The sequence below is a fragment of the Mesoplodon bidens genome (assembly GCF_964165515.1).
Source record: "Mesoplodon bidens genome assembly, chromosome: 4".
Classification (NCBI taxonomy): Eukaryota; Metazoa; Chordata; class Mammalia; order Artiodactyla; family Ziphiidae; genus Mesoplodon; species Mesoplodon bidens.
Window position 1 is genome coordinate 36,788,355 of NC_138160.1, and position 19,907 is coordinate 36,808,261.

General features: G+C 44.5%; 1 pseudogene across 1 annotated transcript; it reads right to left on the reverse strand.

The window, feature by feature from the left end:
• Window positions 1–11,621: 11,621 nt before the first annotated feature.
• Window positions 11,622–12,784, reverse strand: LOC308616617 (arrestin domain-containing protein 4-like; annotated as a pseudogene). Its single transcript has one exon. The product of its transcript is annotated as an arrestin domain-containing protein 4-like (transcript).
• Window positions 12,785–19,907: the final 7,123 nt, after the last annotated feature.

The window sequence follows — 19,907 nt, forward strand, 5'->3', positions numbered from 1 at the left end:
CTGTGGCTCCTGGCGGGTCGCGGGCGTCGTGTCCGGGGCGGGCGGCCCAGCGCCCAGCCTGCAGGTGCTCTGCGCTCGGGGTCCGTGTTTCGGGCAGTGTGGGTGCAGAGGCCCGCAGGCGGTAGAAAGTTGTTCCCCATTGAAGTCCTCGTCGTCCCCAGAGAGCTGGCCCAGCGTAGGATAGCAAGGGAGCTGCCATTCCTCAGGGTCCGCTAAGCTCAAGATTTGCAGCATCTCTGGTTCCTGGGACTCCTCTGCGGAATCCCAGGCCTCGTGCACGCAGCGGGGAAAGTTCGGCTCCATCGCTTCAGCCCCTGAGAGGAGGAGAAGTTTTCAGGGATCCCTTCCTTGGGAATTTATACCTTCTCTTCCAACTTTTTAGCTGTCCAACCAGAGGATATTAGTATGGGTGGTTCCGTTTTGTCAGGTTTCAGATTGCTTCAGAAGGTGGGCCCTGAGGAGATTAGGGGAAAATCCAATCATCTTGGATGGAGTTATTCGAAGTTGAATCGATTTTGTTGATTTGACAGAATTAAATTTTTGTTGTTTGTTTGTTTGTTTTTTTTAAAGAATTACAGGTACAGGGACTCTGCCAAGACGAGCTCTTTGGAAGGTTACTCTTTTATGAAAAGTATCCTATGTGCCTGACACTTTTAGTTAACTGCATGTCCATTGATTCTCAGGGCCCTTCTGCTTGGAAAGTACCATCAGGTTTTACCCAGATGCTCAGAATGAGAAGTTGGCCATCTTTGCATGAAATCACACTGCTGGTCAGACTGACACTCTGATCTTCAATTCTAAGTTAAAATTGCTTCAGACTTTCAGCCAACATGTAGGAGGGGAGGGCTCAAAGTCTAGAGATCTAGACGCAGACTGTTTGGGTACAAGTTCTGTCTATTATTTCTATATGACTCAGCTAGTTACCTAACCTCTCTTATCCTCATGTTTTTACCTGGATGGTAGCTAAAATTTCACATTTTACAAGGTAACTTTTATGATTAAATTCAATAACAAAGGTCATGTAATTAGATATTCCAGGCAGAAAATAAGTTGTTCAATTACAATTATTATTATTTTCATTGTCATTCTTAGTGATATGATCATGGATATTAAACATAACACCAGTGAATAACAAACTCGAAATGTTGTCTTTTTGTGTGTGTTTAGTCTGAATGGATTGTTTTTTCCTTCTTGTGTCAGATCTATAGTGAAATCGTATTCCCTTACATCCTTCCTGAGATGTTTCAGACATTCTGTTTGCAAAAATGTCAGTGCCTCTAAGCCTAGACTTCCTTGATCAGTTATTCATCTTCAATGTAACAAAGTCAGTTAAATTCAGAGTTTTTAACAAGCATGTATTGACAACCTGCCACGGGCAAGCTTTTGTGATGGTGCTGCACATACAGAGCTGTGGAACTGGGTCCTGCTTTGGCAGAGCTGAATTTTAAGGGGAGAGCAAAGTCACAGTTAAGAGACCATGAGGACACAGCTAAAACTTGTTCCTTATGCAAGTTGATTCTCTGCCAGGAAGTTTAAGATGACTCCCACCAAAGCCAGTGTTTTGCATGAGCTGAGGTAAAAAGAAATGGTATCAATAAAAATGAGAAATAAGGGGACTTCCATGGTGATGCAGTGGTTAAGAATCCTCCTGCCAATGCAGGGGACATGTGTTTGAGCCCTGGTCCGGGAAGATCCCACATGCCGCGGAGCAACTAAGCCAGTGCACCACAACTACAGAGCCTGCGCTCTAGAGCCCACGAGCCACAGCTACTGAGACTACGTGCCACAACTACTGAAACCCATGTGCCTAGAGCCCGTGCTCCGCAACAAGAGAAGCCATTACAATGAGAAACCCGTGAACCACAATGAAGAGTAGCCCCTGCTTGCCGCAACTAGAGAAAGTCCGCACACAGCAAGGAAGACCAAATGCAGCCAAAATTAATTAATTAATTAATTAATTTTTTAAAGAAGTAACTTTAAAAAAAGAGAGAGAAATAAGGAAACAGAGAAAAGAGGGAAGAGAATCAAAACCAAAAATGAGAAATAAGGAAATAAAGAAGATGAAAGTATAGACAATGCAAGAGGCAGAGAGTTGGAAGTTCTGGTCAAGGCAGCCAATAGTGGTAAGTTGAAGGGGTTCATTAGACCAGCATGCAATGGCTGTTACTGACTTGGGGGAATCTAATAAAGATATTCAAGACACAAAGCTCTGCTTGGCTGGGTTTAAGGGAAGGACAACAACACTGTTTCCTTTGAAGGCTCAACATGGCGCTAATAGGCCCTGGTGGTGTAGAACCTTCTCAGAAAGTTGTTTGAACACCAGTGACATTTGGTTTTCCCCACAGAGGTTAGGAGCAGCTAGCCTGTGTTATACATGCAGCAGAAAGAAGCCACTACAGTGAGAACCAACAATGTGGTCAGACTGCAGATGATCAATAACAGTCACCAACAAAGTGGGGAACAACTGATTTCAGATAAAGTCTACCCATTACATGTAGTTGGGATGTCTTAATACTTCTTTTAATCTGTAGGCTTTCCCCAACTCTATTTTTTTTCCTTTTTATTGTTTGAAGAAAAGGGTATGTCAAGTACAATGTCTCACCTATTTTTTTAAAGTTTCATTGATAAACAACCTTTCTGAGCATCAAAAATAGGAAAGTTCCACTGACCGTATAGACCAGCATGGAGCAAACTCATCCTTCAATACTGGGAATGTGAAATAGCAAGATATCTACCAGGTAGCTATTTTCTCAAGACAGGAATGAGGTGATTTCAAGAAGGGAAGGCAGAAAGAGTATTTTATAGATTCCACAAATAATCATTGAAATGGATGTGAAATAAAGTAGATGGATTTTAGAATAAAATAAGTCCATTTCTTTTTCCACCTATACCAAAAATAAGTTTTGGTCTATTGTTAGGAAAAAGGGCGTCATGAAAGAATATAGATAGATCTGTGAGAAGAGTTAACTAGGACATGTATAGGCAGGGATTGCCTTCTGGTGAGAGAGTCAGGGATAGTCTTAGTGTGGGGAAAATATTCCCAGGGATCCTAACTATATGGTTCAAAAAGTGGGTTCCTTTTCCTGCAGGTTGGGATTCCAGTTTTGGGGTGAGGAGGTCTTGCCTATGGATTGTCTTCTTGTTGCTAATCTTTTTTTTTTTTTTTTGCGGTACGCGGGCCTCTCACTGTTGTGGCCTCTCCCCCCGCGGAGCACAGGCTCCGGACGCGCAGGCTCAGCGGCCATGGCTCACGGGCCCAGCCGCTCCGCAGCATGTGGGATCTTCCCGGACGGGGCACGAACCCGCGTCCCCTGCATCGGCAGGTGGACTCTCAACCACTGCGCCACCAGGGAAGCCCTATTGCTAATCTTTTTGCTTTTGAGAAAGAAGTGAAACAAAACGCAGGCTCCTAAGAGGAAAACCACAGTGCTATCGCTCAGCCCTAGCAGCACAATTAGGTGACAGCCACGTGTCCACATTTTTTAAGGGAGAACTGTGGTCTGGAGAGTCTGGGAAACCTGGTTGGCACTGTTTAGTGCACAGGGTCAGTAAACATTCTGATTCTCCTTGCAACCATTATTGTGCCCTGTAAGGAAACGAATTCTAAAGAGGTTCATTTTCTATGGTAGCTCATAAGGTACTCTCAGTAACGATAACTTTAAAATTTTTCAATATTAAAAAATATATATTAAAAAAATTCAATATTTAGTTTAAATTTTTCCCTTCCGCTGTGTAATTTCCTTCAGTTATCCTAATCCTTCAATAAAAACTGGTACAGCCGTTCAACCTTGTGTGATGATACTTGATGGGATTAAAGAATGGGCAGAAGAGGAAATACATCCTGAAACAGAGCAACATTTTTCTGGAACCAGCTCCCAGACAACAGTGTGCTATTGGTGACCGTGTCCTGGCATCCAGGGGGAGACCATCAGTGATGCAAAGTTTTCTTATAGAGGAGCTGGGAATATCCGGGTGGACTGCAGTGGAGACTGTGTGGCTGTATGTCAATCCGGGAAGAGACATGAGAAAATCCCTTTACACATAGACTTGAGACAGGTAACAAGAAATTGGGAGGCAACTTGATGCTTGACGTACATATTATGATCAAATTCTAAGTCTCAGTTGCAAATTCCCAAGGTAGGCACTTGTGAAAGGAACTGCAGCAGAGCGTTTACATAGGCATGGCTCTGGAAACCCTGCCCTCTCTCAGCTTAATGGGTGGCTATGCCTTAGTGCTTTCCCTTCCAACTTGCTTAAAACCACCCTTAGTTGCTACAGTCACAACCTGTCCAGGGCTCAGCCTGGTACATTAAGCCTCTGGGTATCTTTTCAAAGTCATGCCTTCCATTTTACCTCTAAGAGCAGCATAGTTTGGAACTGTGCAAATATGACTATCATTTATTTTTAATCTTATATTGGAAAATCGCCTGTTAACCACAATTTCTGGCTTGTAGAACTGGAATTCTGGGTCAAGAGTATTCTTTTTTTTTTTTTTTGAGATTTATTTATTTATTTAGGCTGTGCTGGGTCTTCGTTTTGGTGTGCGGTCTCTTGACTGGTGTGTGCAGGTTTCTCTAGTCGCAGCAAGTGGGCTTAGTTATGGCATGTGGGATGTAGTTCCCTGACCAGGGATCAAACCTGGGGGCCCCCCAGCATTGGGAGCTCGAGTCTTAACCACTGGACCACCAGGGAAGTCCCCAAGGGTATTCATATTGAAATGCTTAATGCACATTGTCACGTTGGCTTTCCAAAGACCCTTTCAAATTCATTTCTCAAAAGCTGCGTTGAGGGGCTTCCCTGGTGGCGCAGTGGTTGAGAGTCCGCCTGCCGATGCAGGGGACGCAGGTTCGTGCCCCGGTCCGGGAAGGTCCCACATGCCGAGGAGCGGCTGGGCCCGTGAGCCATGGCCACTGAGCCTGTGCGTCCAGAGCCTGTGCTCCGCAACGGGAGAGGCCACAACACTGAGAGGCCCGCGTACCAAAAAAAAAAAAAAAAAAAAAAAAAAAAAGCTGCGTTGGGGAGTTACTACTTTACCAATATTAGAACAAATGGAAAAGATTAATACAGACCACTGTGGTAGTCAAAGTTATATGTCATGGTTTCACTTTACATTCCTTTGAACTTAAGGAGCCCTGGCCCGGGTCCCAGCTCCCCTTTCAGCCACAGAACCCCCTATACCGCTTCCAGACCTGACTCTACCCACCCAAGTCAATCCACAGGCAGAGAATAGGGAAACACGTTTTAATCATTGCTCATAATTGGAATCAACAGAAGAAACATGACAATTCTGAGTACAACTGCAAGAAAGCTCCTTAAGATAGTATGGATTCCCTGAAGAGGGATTTCTAACTGAGAGAGCTGTCAGTAATCCAGGAAAGAGGGACAAATAAGGACTGGTGTGCCCCACAGAGTCCTCCAGGCTCATCCCAGAGCAAGGCGGGGCCCAGGGGAGAAGTCCAGCCAGGCAGGAGGAGGCCTCCACTGGGGTGACTCAGGCTCCAGGCCAGGCCATGGGTTGAAGGGGCGCCGTGGGCAGGACAGAAGGCTGCGACTCCTTTCCTTGCCGAGTTCCACAGGGTTTCAAGCCTCCACAGGGTTTCCGCAGCTTCGGGGTAGGGGACGGGGATCGTCCTGGGCTCCTGGAGGCCATCTGGCCGCGTGTCTGTCGGCCTCCGCTGCTGCGGGCATCTCCTGGCTGTTCAGGCCCGATTGTGCCCTGCGGTGTGTGGCTTCGGCCTCTTCTTGACGGGACTGTCGCTCCACCCCGGATTAGCCGTTGGCTCCTGGGCTTGTGGGTCTCGCCAGCGTTTGTGGCCGCTCTCCGCCTGGGGACCGTGTGCGTGTCCGGGGCAAGCGCGCCGCGGCAGCCCACATGCACAGTAGTGCGCGTCCTCGCAGAACTGGGGGCTTTGGCAGGAGGGGCGGCTCAGCGCAGGGAAGTTATCCAGGGCCCAGGCCCAGGACTGTTCTCGGTTGAGGCCCGGTGGCATGTGGGGCTCTGGATGCGCCCTCCTCCAGGACGGCTCTTCCCAGGTGTAGTATGCGTGCGGTTCCATGGCTTCAGCCTCCTTCCAGGCCAGACGCGTAGCGGGTCTAAGCAGAGGGGCGAATGATTCAGCCCCGTGCTGAGTGTGCCTTTTATAGGGTCTGCCTAGTTCAGGAGATCGGAAACCCCCGTCCAGATAAGTGGGGATAGACACTCATGTGCCTTGCAAATTGCCTCGGAGCGTCGTGAGATTAAGGAGAAAACTGCATCTTGCTGGGAGGGGTTTGGAAATTCCGAGTGGTTTTGGTGATGGAGTTAAAGGAGGGGGATGGGAGGATACGCAGGTCCCTGGGGAGAGAGGTCCAGTTCTTGTCTTTTCCATTCACTGGGGAAAAAAACTCTCTACTCGTCAGGCAAGGCTGACAAATGTCTAGTAATTTAGCATATTAGAGAGGATTGCCTGGTTTCAGAGTTGAGACTCTGAGAGGATAGATTCCTGCCAGGACACAAAGCTAATTTGGGCATTAGCTGGATCGAGGTTCCAGGTCTTCATGCAGGCATATCAGGAAGGGAAACAAGTAAAGGAGTGATCAGGTTGGGGTGGGAAAAGGAGAGTCCCATGCCTACTTAGAATTGCAATATTCTTATGTTTTTTCTTCACTAAAAGATCTGAATCAAAGGGAGACGTCATATATACTGTGCTTTTCATACCTAATTCACAAATGCATTGAGGTAATGCCATATTTTCAAGATTTTTTCCTTTCTTTTTCTTTTTTCCTTTTTTTTTTTGTTATTTGCAGAACTCCTGTCCTTCTTTATGTAATCGTGTTCATTCTATTATTAGCACCTCTCTTGCTCTCTGCTCTCCCTACTTCTATTGCAATTCTTGCCATTAGGAGCTATTTACTGTTTTTGTAACAGACATGTCATATGTGACATACTTTTGTGTACGTATGTCTTCAATTCATGTAAGGTTATCAGTTTATTATAAACTAATAACTTAGTTTATTATTTTTCATTCATTTGCATGTTTCTAAGATTGTTATCTGTACATTTTATCTATTGCTTCCAATGCTGCCATGTTAACCTCTGGTGAACCCCTGACACATTTTGCGTATCTGCTGTCCCACAGTGGACAAGACACTGCCAGTTACCCACCTTCATCACATATGATAGAACCCTCATGAGAGAACTTCTCTAGGATATATATCCATAAGCAGAATTATGTCATTAAAATGCATACACCTAAGTTTATTGAGTATTGCCATATTATCCTTCAGGATGCATGTGACATTGACCCTCCAACAATAATGCGTGAGGATAACGGGATGCACACATTCCCGCAAATATTTGGAATGACCACAGTCTTTTAATATTTCCCAGGGGATTCGTGAACCTGAAAAGAGCAGCTCTGGTGCTGGTGGTAAATTCGGTGTTTTTTGGTTTCTGACAGTGTCTATCTTTGGGAGCCACTTTGTGGCTGTTTCATTCTGGGAGCCATTCCTGAATTTCAGGCAAAAATCTGTCTTCGTTATTCCATTAAATTCCAAGTTTTTTTTTCAGTGTAATCATTTTATTAACAAAAGGAACCCATGGTGTTCAGACCAGAGTACAAAATACAATCTTTATTTTTTTCCCTGTGGGTTAAATTGTTACATTTTTATAATAAAAATAAAAAGCTTTTCATAGTTAACTTATCAAAAACATAACCCCTGCCTACTGAGTTTCTTATCGTGCAAAACAAAAACATGAAAGTAAAGTTCTGCTCATGGAAGGATTCTCTGTGCCAAAAGATGCACATTCTCAATTTCAAAATTTTTGCATCAAAAAGAAAATTTTAAGGCCACGGTTTCTTTGCATACTAAACAAGAGGAGAATAAACAAGCAAATAGCAGCTAAAATTTTATCTTCATTCCCAAGTATTCTCTGTTCTAATGTAGAGTCTTCAACATTCATCAAATAATTTCTTGATTACAAAAAGATATACAGTTTCAATCTACTTCTTAAGGTCAGATATACCAATATCAATTCAATAAGGCAAATCATACATTTTAGCTATTCTCTTAAGTGCTACAAAATCAGCTTTGTTTTAATTTGGTGGGTGCACTTCATGATTTCTTTTAAAAAGGTGACAAAACAATCCTAGTGAAAGATTCCAGTAAGCAGTTACTTTTCTACATACTACCAGACAATTAAACTTTCTCTTCCTCCATGCCATTTTGTTTTGTTTATTTCACTTTGTTTTGGCATCATGTAGATAGACAACGTCTTGACAAAACGTATAAACTATGACTCAGAGGTCAAGAAATAGCTGAAGATGATCTTTTTTTTTTTTTTTTTTTTTTTGCGGTAGGCGGGCCTCTCACTGTTGTGGCCTCTCCCCTTGCAGAGCACAGGCTCCGGATGCGCAGGCTCAGCAGCCATGGCTCACGGGCCTAGCCGCTCTGCGGCATGTGGGATCTTCCCAGACCGGGGCACGAACCCGTGTCCCCTGCATCGGCAGGCGGACTCTCAACCACTGCGCCACCAGGGAAGCCCAAGATGATCTTTTTTTAAAGTAAAAATAAAACAGTTTAGACAGCATATAGCTACAAACACACAAAAGCGAAGCAAAATTAAAGATCACCAAAAAACCAAAGCAGGGAATAAAAATATGTGACAATTTCAGTACCACAATTATTGGTAAAACAGTTTGCACTGTAATTTTCAACGGTGGCTTACAATGAAAGAACAGCTTCAGATGTTTACATGATTACAAAGAAGAGAGGTATATCCAGAAGGGTGAAAAGCATACATTTACCTAATGTTTGTATAAAAATCCCTGATCAAATGTCCAATTAATTTTTACATACAAAATTTAATTTAACCTTAGAACCTTAGAACTTTTTTATTCCTAACTGAATATACTGATTGAAAGAAAAGTTAATCATTCAGTTGAATGAAGTACAGTATTCTGTAGTACCAGGGTTTCTAGATCAAACACTTAGGACATAGAGAAAACCAAAGTACTGGGCTGGTCCAAAATCTCTACCATGGGAATCCCTACCATCCTTCTACTTAGTGTCCAGAAATGCTCTCAGCTCACAAAACCAATAGATTGAAGTAAAAACAAGTGAACAGGTGACCGTGACTAGGAGAAGAGAGGGGGACAGTAAAAACACTGCTCAGACTTTAAGCAGCAACACAAAATTGTTGGTCTGAATATCCTGAGGTTAAATGGTAATAAAATATTGCACCAAAACAATAAAAAAATCACAGTTTGAACAGAATTACTAAAGAACTGGAATAACAATGTACAACAGAGTGACTGTCATCAGTAGACTTAAGTCTCTTGACAGAAATTAAGCTTATGACTTTTTTTTTAAATGGTAATTTTGCCTTCTTGGTTTTGTATTTATTTTGAAATACCCTTTGGTATACGCATAGTAACTTTCATCTAGTGCTAACCTTACAGATTTTGCCCTTGGTCCAGTTTCAGCTTTAGGGATAGGAGAACTGAGATTGCTACTGCAAATGAGCAGAAACTCCAAAGAAGACTTCTCAGGCCTGGAGTTTTAAACCGTATCTGATTCTGATAACCCCACTAGAGGTAGGTAAGAAAAGGCCTTTCCCCACCCCTGTGCAGTTTATCAAGGCATCCTAAGGATGCAAGCTTTTTTTTTTTTAAACCTCTTCTTTTTCTAATATGCTTCTAGATAAATAAGACATGAGGAAAATCAAACGCTACTAAAGTACTTAAAGGGAATAAAAAGTGCAACCTGCAACCTTCAAAAGTACTTAAAGGAAATAAAAAGTGCAACATTTCCCCTTTCAACTGACAAGCCTTTCAAGGAACTCTTTCTTGGTTTCATAATACCATATAGCTAATTTATAAACTACCTCTTAAACTACGATTAAAAGAGTGAAAACTGTATTACTTCATTAGAACCTCATAAGACCATGACCTCAGAAAAGGATTCTTTTTTTTTTTTTTTTTTTTGCAGTACACGGGCCTCTCACTGCTGTGGCCTCTCCCGTTGTGGAGCACAGGCTCTGGACGCGCAGGCTCAGCGGCCATGGCTTATGGGCCCAGCCACTCCGCTGCATGTGGGATCTTCCCGGACCGGGGCACGAACACGTGTTCCCTGCATCGGCAGGCAGACTCTCAACCACTGCGCCACCAGGGAAGCCCAGAAAAGGATTCTTTTAAGGACTTCAGTCCTATGGAATATGAAGACCCTGACACCGGAGGGTGTCGCTTTGTAGAGTGGGCCCCTTTCCTTTCCATGTACCTACAACCGTGTGCTGCTATTTCTCCAAAAGCGAGTCTCCTCCCAGTGTGTCCATACCACCTTAAAGCTTAGGATACATCTGTGCCACTTCGAGAAACCTTTGTAAAGATACGCTCGCATAGTGTTTCCACTATTTACAGGCACTTTCTCTTGGGCCAGCACAGGCACCCCTCCACTTACTCTGTCACCATCGGGACTTCCATTACATTCTGTGACTTTTCACATCTTCCTCCCATTGTTCAAAGGGGACACAAGACCACATCACAAACTTGTGCAACAATCCTGTTGGCCCACTGGAAAGTTCACTCTTGCTTTAATTTCTATCACCTCAGTCTTGATGTTCATTTATGTTTATGTGCCGGAGTCCAGTTCCTGCGAGTCCAGGGATACCCGAGGGATGGATAGGAAGGAAATAATTCTATTACACTTCTTAAAGTATCAGCATTGCATGTTTCTCTTTCTCATATCTTTATTCTTCATTCTTCTTCTATTGTTTACAATCACAGGTTTATATATTGTAGTTGATTACATTACCAGGTACGTGGCCAAACAATCTTCGCACAATAAAACCTCAAAATATTCTATAAAGATTTAAAAAAATATATCCCCTGGTTTCTAGATGTCCTATTAAAATATTTCCCCAAGTTCCCATTAATCACAGGTTGTTTCTTAGTAACCAGGCCAAGGAGTTATATGATTATTTCAATTGTAAAAGTTGGAGCTACTTGTTCCTATTTCTCTTCTTGCAAGGGCAACCTTTTACAATGGTTCCATGAAAATATTTACAATGTACCTGCACGCTCTTTCTCGTTGTTTCCTTCAACTGAGACAGTGTTTTCTCCCTATCCTGGCAACCAATGCTGCTCTAGTCATTTGCTTTTCTGTAATTAATCTTCCTTTATAATAGAACCATAAATTTCCTATGTCATCAGGAACTCCGGCCCATGGCCAGAACTCCATACTAGAGGGTGTTTTTCATAAAAACATCCCCTTAGTTCCAGGCTCTTAATTCTTTACCCATTTCCCCGGGGCTTTAGTGGGTACTTCCCATTCTGTGGTAGTTTCAGGAGGGGAAGTCCTAGAGGAATTTTTCTTTCACATGGAGCAACTTCCCCCCAAAATTGCCCCTGTATGTAAATTTATTATCATAAAACATAACAACGGAGCTGTAGTCCACCTTCCTGGCACGGCGCTGCCTTGCAGTTTCGCCTTCCGTTGCTCATGACTTTGTCATGGTGCAATGGCTCCAGGATGGCTTCCGACATTTATGTTAAGCTAATCTTCCCTCCCTCTTCCCCAAAAAGGCAGGGGGGAAGAACTGACATTCTAATTTGTTGATGAACACAGTGATTTCTGAAATATGTTCAGAGAATGAAGGAAACAGGCTGGGTGTCTTCTGTCACTAGGATGTGGATCAACCTCTGAATAAAGAGGCAGAAGCTGAAATCTGCATTCCTGAGTGCAGGCAAACAGAGCACAGCATGACTCGCCCTCCCAGTTAGAGGGCTGAGGGTAAGGAGGAATGTGTCTAGAGAATTCTTCCTCCGATACCATGCCTGCGCAGTTTGGTGGTGCTTCAGGCTGTTCTCGCAGAGTCAGTGTCAACCAGCTCATATCCATAATGAACTGGCTGGCAATGCTGGAGCTCCTGCTGCCCAAACCATTGTATGGGACCATGCCAGGCAGTAAGGGCAGCTCAAGCATCAATTTTTTAGCAGCAGGAATGTGAATATACACAGCTAAGGAGTAGTCCGCTCGGATGATGCAGCACAGCGTCCCTTGCTGAAGATCTCCAAGGTCTTCCCGTTCCAGGTGCCGGTGCTCCTGGAGGCGATGTGGTTCCCGCGCACGTTGGACACATACGTCTGCGTCTGGAAAATGGCAGCTTTGGGAACAATCAGACGAGAGGAACAATTCCCTATTTCTGCGTAGATTGGAGTAGCTTCTCCATTACAGTATCCCTTTCTTTCAGTTTTGGCGCTCAGCGAGACTGGACCAGAGGTGGAAATCCAACAGCCAACCACCTTCTGTTGAGTTTTCAATACAGGGGTTAGTAATGCTGGTGGGTTGACATCGATGCTACTGACGACCTGGAGTCCCCGCTTAACCCTCTGATCAGGTCGTTCCCAAACCGTTCTCACACGGTACTGAGCACTTCCATATCTCCAGGTGAATGAGGTTACCAAAGGTTCCGATGCACGTTGAAAGCTCAATGAGAATTCATGTTTTCCAGGCTGTAGTAAGAGGATGCCGTCACCGGCCGGGGGCTCGCGCAGGCTCAGGCGTACGGTCAGGTTCTCCATCCCCGAGGCGGCGGCGGGGTCCGCGGCGCCGGCGCTCCGGCCCCAGGCGGCGGTGGCGCGGCCCTGGGCCTCCAGGCGCTGCGCGCGCAGGGTCACCGGCTCGGCAGCCTCCAGCAGCACGTGCCCAACCACAGCCTCGCCGCTCGAGTCGCAGCCCTTGCGCCTGGCCTCGCACAGCGGCCCTCGGAGCCCACCCCCGCCGCGGACCCCGCCTCGCCGTCCATCCTACCGGGCGACGCCGCCGCGCCAAGGAGGTCGGCGCCGGCGCGGAGCCGGGGTCTTGAGCAGAGCGGCGCCGCTGTCACAGACGCCACCCGCACGCCGAGGGCCACCGCGGCCGCTGAGCGGGGCCCGGTGGAGGCCCCCACAAGTTATTTTTTATCCCCTAATAAATTACTTTGTGCTTAAACTGTTTGAGTTATTCCATTTCTGTTCCTAAAAACCACAAAAAGAAATACAACAGGGACATCACAGTCAATATTATATTTACTTATTACAATCTTTTTCTTTTAGAAATCTTAGAAGAATGAATCTAGATGTCCTTAAGAACATATGTAAATGTTCACATTTTTCTTTTGCTCTTCAGGATGTTTTGAGAATGGTTGTTTTATATTCATCATGGTTTTTAGATAAGCCCATAAAGTTAAAAGATCAAAATTCTCCCTCAATATTTTATCTTGAAGTTTTACATCTTTCCTTCCTTACATGTCCTTCCATCACGAATTAAATAAACCATTCTAATAAAGACATTTGAATGTCTTTTGTATGTGTTAACCTTTTTAACACAGGGCTCCTGGGACAGGAGCAAGGAGCTTCTCTAATCCCTGCTGGGCATTGAAGTAGCCCAGAGACTGGGGCATCTGGAGTCTCGTGGTGAGGGGCTGAGCCTAGTGGTAGAGTGAGTGTGGAGGGTTGAAAGAACCCTGAAACTAGAGACCAAAGTGCAGCTCCTTAGCTAGACCAAGAGGGAAAATTATCTGCGAGAAAGACTTCATGCTTAATCTGGCTCCTTCCTCACCCTAATCACACTCCCAAGACTTAAAGGCTGACTTTGCTTGAGACCAAGAAATAGAGTTCCTTTGCCATTAGCCTTCTGGAAACACCTCACTCTGCCCACTGCCCACCATAGGGAGGGAAAGTTTTTCTCTAAGTCCATGCTAGTCTCACCTACGGGTCACTAAGGATGGGAGTTTCTCCTGACCATTCTCCAGCCCAGTTATTTGAAACAAACCATTAAACACCAGGGCACATGCAATAGAGCTCATAGAGGAAAAGAAGATGTCACTTAGGATACCAAATGTCATGGAGTGTCACTTTCAAGAGGAGATTTTAAACACTGTGATTGTGTCCTGCTGGCACTCCCTGGGTGGCTCTTCTCTCCTGCTTGCTTTACTGAAGCAGGATAACTTGTGGCTCCCTGAACCCTGTAGAGGCCCACTTGGCAAGGAACTATGGGCAGCTCCTAAACTGTGTCAGCAAGGAACTTCATCCCAAACAGGTAAAATTCAGTTGTACAGTTTTGTTGAAAGCAAAATACCAATCATCTTGCATAAATTTCTTTTTTTTTTTTGTGACCGCCTGGAGGGGTGGGATAGGGAGGGTGGGAGGGAGGGAGACGCAAGAGGGAAGGGATATGGGAACAGATGTATCTGTATAACTGATTCACTTTGTTATAAAGCAGAAACTAACACACCATTGTGAAGCAATTATACTCCAATTAAAAAAACATAATTTTTTTAAAGTTTATTTAACGAGGTTCACATTCCTATAAATGAAAAATACAGAAATTAAAACAATAGCATGTATCTTTCATCTTGTTATACAAATTCAGAAGACACTGTACATTGATTTTACCAATGATCTTCACATTGCAGGGTAATACGCATTTCATAAACTGTCAATGGGACTGTACTTAGTGAGGGACTCAGCGCAAATCTCGGGGCTCCTGGCAGCCCTGGGTCTTCCGGGCCACTGCACATCGGATCCGCTGCCACCAGCCTTGGGACGTGCGGCGGGTCCCGGGGGCAGGAGCCGGGCGACGCTCCATAGGGTCCCCGCCGTCAGCGTTCTCGGGCTCCGCTCGTCCGTCCGGGAAGCGGTGCCACCCGCCGAGGGAGGCTGCGGGGTCGGCGGCCGCCTCTCCTGGGGCGCCTCTGGGTCCGGGTGGGTCGCGGGCGTCTGGTCCGGGGCCGGTGGCTCTGCGTCCCGTCGCGAGGGCTTCGGCCTCCAGCTAAGTGTCCGTTTCGCGAACGGTCCCAGCGCAGAAGCCCGCCGCAGGGACTGGAAAGCATTTCCCAGTCGAAGTCTGGGCCGTCCCAGGAGAGCTCGCGCGGGGCTGGGTAGAAAGGGAGCGTCCAGGGCGCAGAGTCGGCTGAGCTCGGGGCTGGCGGCGTCTGGGGCCCCGGCGCTCACAGCCGGGAAAGGGCTGCGCCATCGCGTGGGTCTCACACCGGGCGATACCGAGTGTCTGGGATTCGGAAGCCCCCAGCCCGCGAGTTTTTATGCTCTTCTGGCCTCCTGACCAGATAGGGGGAGTTTGGGTCTTGACATTAATCCTACAAGATAATTGCATCAGAAGACCTGATAATATTAATACAAAACCCAATCATCTTGGATAAAATTATTCATGGTCAAATCTCTTCATGATAGATGGGATTAGGGTTGAAAAGGAAAAGTACTAGTACACCCGAGGGGGAAAAAAACTGTTTGGGGGGACAATGGGGTGTAGAAGGCCCCAAATCATACTGCTAGTGTTGGAACAGACTTGGAAACCCAGATCTCCAAGCAAAGGAATGCTTGTAGGGGTGGGGGAATGCCACAGGAAGGTTTGTGATGTAAAGGAGCGCCAAGGGTGGTGACCTAAGTCTCAAATTGGACTTTCTGACTTTCCCAGTTTTTCCTCTCCTAGTGAATTGCTCACTTCAAAGAAGTTCAAATTGTGTTTGGACCAGAGTCACGACAAGAAGCTCCAGAAACTGAACTGCTTGGGTGCAGGGGCAGTTCCACCCCTCTCTGGATGAGTGACCCTCAGCAGATTATCTCCTCTCTCTAGGCCTCCTTTTGTCACCTCTGAAATGAAAAGCAAATAAACAAGGCAGCTTTCGTGAATGCATTCAATAATAAAAATGAATATTTAGGATTACCTGGCAGAAATTAACGTGCTTAAGTATTATTATCAATATCATCATGGATAGAATGATAATTTAATGAGAACAAATGTTAAACACTGCCTTTTGAGGGGAGATTTTTTTTCCCTCTAAATGGATTTTTTTCCTTAACATAACATATCCATGATGTATTGCATTGTAATATATCCTTCTTCATCTGTGTCAACCTGTTGACAGAAGCATCAGTGGCTACATTATTGATGTCCTTGACTAGACATTTATTTTACTGTGATAAAGTACAGTCATTCCCAACACTTAGGAAGCACATTTCGATGTCCTTCCATGTTCCAGGTGCTGTGATTGGAGCCACACACAAAAAGATGAAAATCTGGCTACAGCTTTCAGTCCTTACATCTTAGTGAAAGAGCGAAGTGGCAGTCAAGAGACCATTCAGAATACAGCCGAGTCCATGAGCATTGCCGTAGCTGATTTGCTGACCAGAAAGAAACGTTCTAAATGTGATGCCTCCCTTCAAAGCCAGATTTTTATTGTTTGCTTAACTGCAGGGAGGAGGGAAGAGCATGCTAAAATAATAAATGATAAATAACAAAACAGAAAAATCAAACAACAGAACAGACAGTAAAGATGGCAGGTGATTGAAAGCTCAACTAGTTGCAAGGTTTACGGGGGCAATTTAGGACACTCACAGCTGAGGTGAAGATTCCCACAAAGATACCCGGAATAGAAGAGCTCTGCCTGAGTGGATGGAGGTCGAGGCCAGCTCAGAATTGTTTGAACCCAGTCACAGCTGAAATTCAAGGAGGAGGGGAGGCACCGCAAGCAAGTGATGTGGGTGCACAAGGAGGAAGTCACTTTGGTGAGATCCAGCAGTGGGGTCCGTCTGCAGATGCTCAGCATCAGTCACCAACAAGCTGCACAATATATGACTATAATAGCAGGGCAGGAACAAAGAGGTCTTTTGGCCCCCATAGATGAGTGTGCAACATCTCCCTTTGGATTATCTAAAGCTCTGAAGTTCAGACAGAATACTGATGCATAATAACACCAGCACATTCATATTAGAATTAGTCTACCCCTTTGCCTGGCAGAAACGGTCTGATCTGCATAGCGGTCTGACAGCTTTCCTTCATTCTTTTTTCCTTTCATAGGTATTACTCTTCAATAAACATTTGCATGCCTAACTCCGTCCCTGCATCCTCTAGAACCTGACCAGAGGGTGTGTTTAAATAAATTCTACTCATTATTTTATTTGATATTCAAGTGTTGTTATCTTTGGTCAATGACAGCCCTGTAATCTCACTCTTTTTTCTTTGGTGGCATATGATCTCATAGTCTTTTACAGTTTCGTTGTTTTCTGGTGCAATGAATTGTCCCAGGTGCAGCTTTTACTTTCCTTGCTCCAGACCTGCAATCAGTCTTTTCTCCAAGGAGACTAGGTTCCTTTCATTGGTAACTGGTATGTGAAAACCACAATTTTTAAATTGATGTGCTCAATACTATTTTGTTGATAATTGCACCTAGTGCTTTCAAGTAGATAAATCTAAAAAGCACAATTTTTTAGGAAAAAAATCATGAATTTATTCTTACCTTCTAGTTTAAAGTTACAGATTGCTTTGAGCATAGAAGAACTCCAGGGTAAGAAAATATAGAAACTATTAGAGAAGCTTCCGGGTAGGAATCATGCTTCAGTATAAGCTTCCTTTTATGAATTATGTAGAAAAATTAAACAATGGGACAACAGTTGCTAAAAGTATGTCATTGTTGTATGCCCTGGAAATAATGACACAGCACACTCTCCAAAATGGGATGACAATCGTAGTATATAGAAAGAAGTATTTCTATACCATGAAGGACACATGGGTAAAACTGATTGATGACAACTAGGAAAAGAAATTTTCAAAGTCTAAAATTCACAAGTTATTACATCTATATACATATAACCTCTGCAAATTAAATGATAAGGCAGGAAACCCAAAGGAAAATGTTCAGAAGATATGAATAGGCAATTCACAAAAGAATAGTATAATACAAGGACTTCCCTGGTGATCCAGTAGGTAAGACTCCGCTCCCAGTGCTGGGGACGCAGGTTCGATCCCTGGTCAGGGAACTAGATCCCACATGCACGCCTGCAACTAAGAGTCCACATGCTGCAACTAAGAAGTCCACACGCTGCAATGAAGATCCTGCGTGCCTCAACTGAGACCCGGCGCAGCCAAAATAAATAAATAAATATTTAAAAAATAATAATATAATACAAATTGGCTAAAGAGTGTGTGAAGAGAGGCTCAAAATCATTATAGATAAATAAATGTTAGCTTTTTCTGCTGCACAGCACTTGTGGCCTCTTTCAATTTTGAAGACAGCATAGGACACTCTTGACAATAGTACTACAACCCATTTAGTCAGTGACTCAGAAGGCTCTGAATGCTGAATGGGGCCCAGAGGAAGAGAGGGACCACGTCCAAAGGAGGACAAGGCAGCAGAAAAAGCCAACTTGCCACTTAGGCCTTATGACTCAATATATCCAATACTGGGCACCAAGTGACTATGCATACATTTATTAGATCCACTAAGCCATAAAGTTGAGCAGCATCCATTATATGCTGCATTCAGAATTGAGCTTCCACCACTTTAAATTCTCCCTGGCAGTTTATAGCATATATTAGTTCCCTGTACCTGCTGTAACAAATTACCACTAACTGGTAATTACCAGTTACTTACAAATTACCACTCACTTAAAACAACAGAAATTTATTCTGTCTTAGTTCTGGAGGCTAAAAGTCTGAAATCAAGGTGTCAGCAGTAATTACCCCCTCTGAAAGCTCTAGGGGAGAAATCTTTCTTTGTCTCTTGCAGCTTCTGGTGGCTGTCAGCAACCCGTGACTTGTGGCTGCACTACTCCAATTTCTGCCACCATGGTCCACTGCTTCCACCTCTGTGTCAAAACCTCTCACTGCCTCACTCCTAAAAGGGCACTAGTCGTTGGGTTTGAGACCCAGCTGGATAGTCCAGGACAATCTCCTCATCTCAAGATCCTTAATTTAATTATATTTGCAAAGACTTTTCCCAAATAAGGTTAATTTCATAGGTTCTGGGGATTAGGACAAGGACGTATCTTTTGGGAGGCGACCATTCAACCCACTACAAGCACTATGTCATATCTTTATGTACACAATTTCTTCTGTGTATTTTCTTTAAAAGGAACATCAAATAAATACATCTGTCTATTCCTATAATATTCAGAATCCAGGCAGGTGACAGAAACCACACCAGTTATTTGAGCAGAAATTAAAATATAGAATTGGAAACTAGGTAGAAAGCTATCAATTATGTAACTGAAAGAGTAAAAAGAAAAATCTAAGATATCATAGAGATAGCAACTGCAAGGGCAGCTGGGGAAACAGAAGCAAGAGACTGGATTATTAAACTTTGAAGTGTAAAGAACAGGTGTTGCTGAGCTGAACCCAGACTGGGGAGGCAGGGGCAGCACTGGGCTGCCACTATTTCTCTGAGCTCACAGGGGCTGTGTGGCTGGGACCCAGATCTTTGATGAGAGGGTGAGCTGATGTGCTGTTTCCAGGGGGACAACATGAAGCTATATGTTAGGAAAAACAGCAGATTGGGTTCAGCTGTTGCTTTGAAAAGGCTAACTACACCTTTAGAGAGAAAAATGCTGCTTTGTGGGAACCAACAGGAAATCTTCAGGAAGCAGCCAGGAAGAAGCAAGTGCTTTCTCTTTCCTCCAGCCTAGCCGTCTCCCTCCAACTTCTTACGAACAGGGAACCTACTCTGGAGCTAGGTGACAAAGCGGAAATGTGACTTGCAGAGTCCCAGCTCAGTATTACAATACAAGAGCACAGAAAAGTGGGTTTGAGGTCCAGAGAAAAATACTTTAATAACTCACATATTTCCACGCGTCAATTTCATTAATTCCCTGAAGGCTACTCCATATTATCCTCAAATTGATCTTGGCAGGAAAAGGTAGATGAGGAATTGTGCAAAAAGTAAAGAGACGGCTTCATTTTCCAATCCATAAATTTTTTAATATATATATTTTAATTTATTTTTGGCTGCGTTGGGTCTTCACTGCTGCGCGCAGGCTTTCTCTAGTTGCGGGGAGCGGGAGCTACTCTTCGTTGCGGTGCGCAAGCTTCTCATTGCGGTGGCTTGTTGCGGAGCACGGGCTCTAGAGCTCAGGCTCAGTAGTTGTGGTGCACGG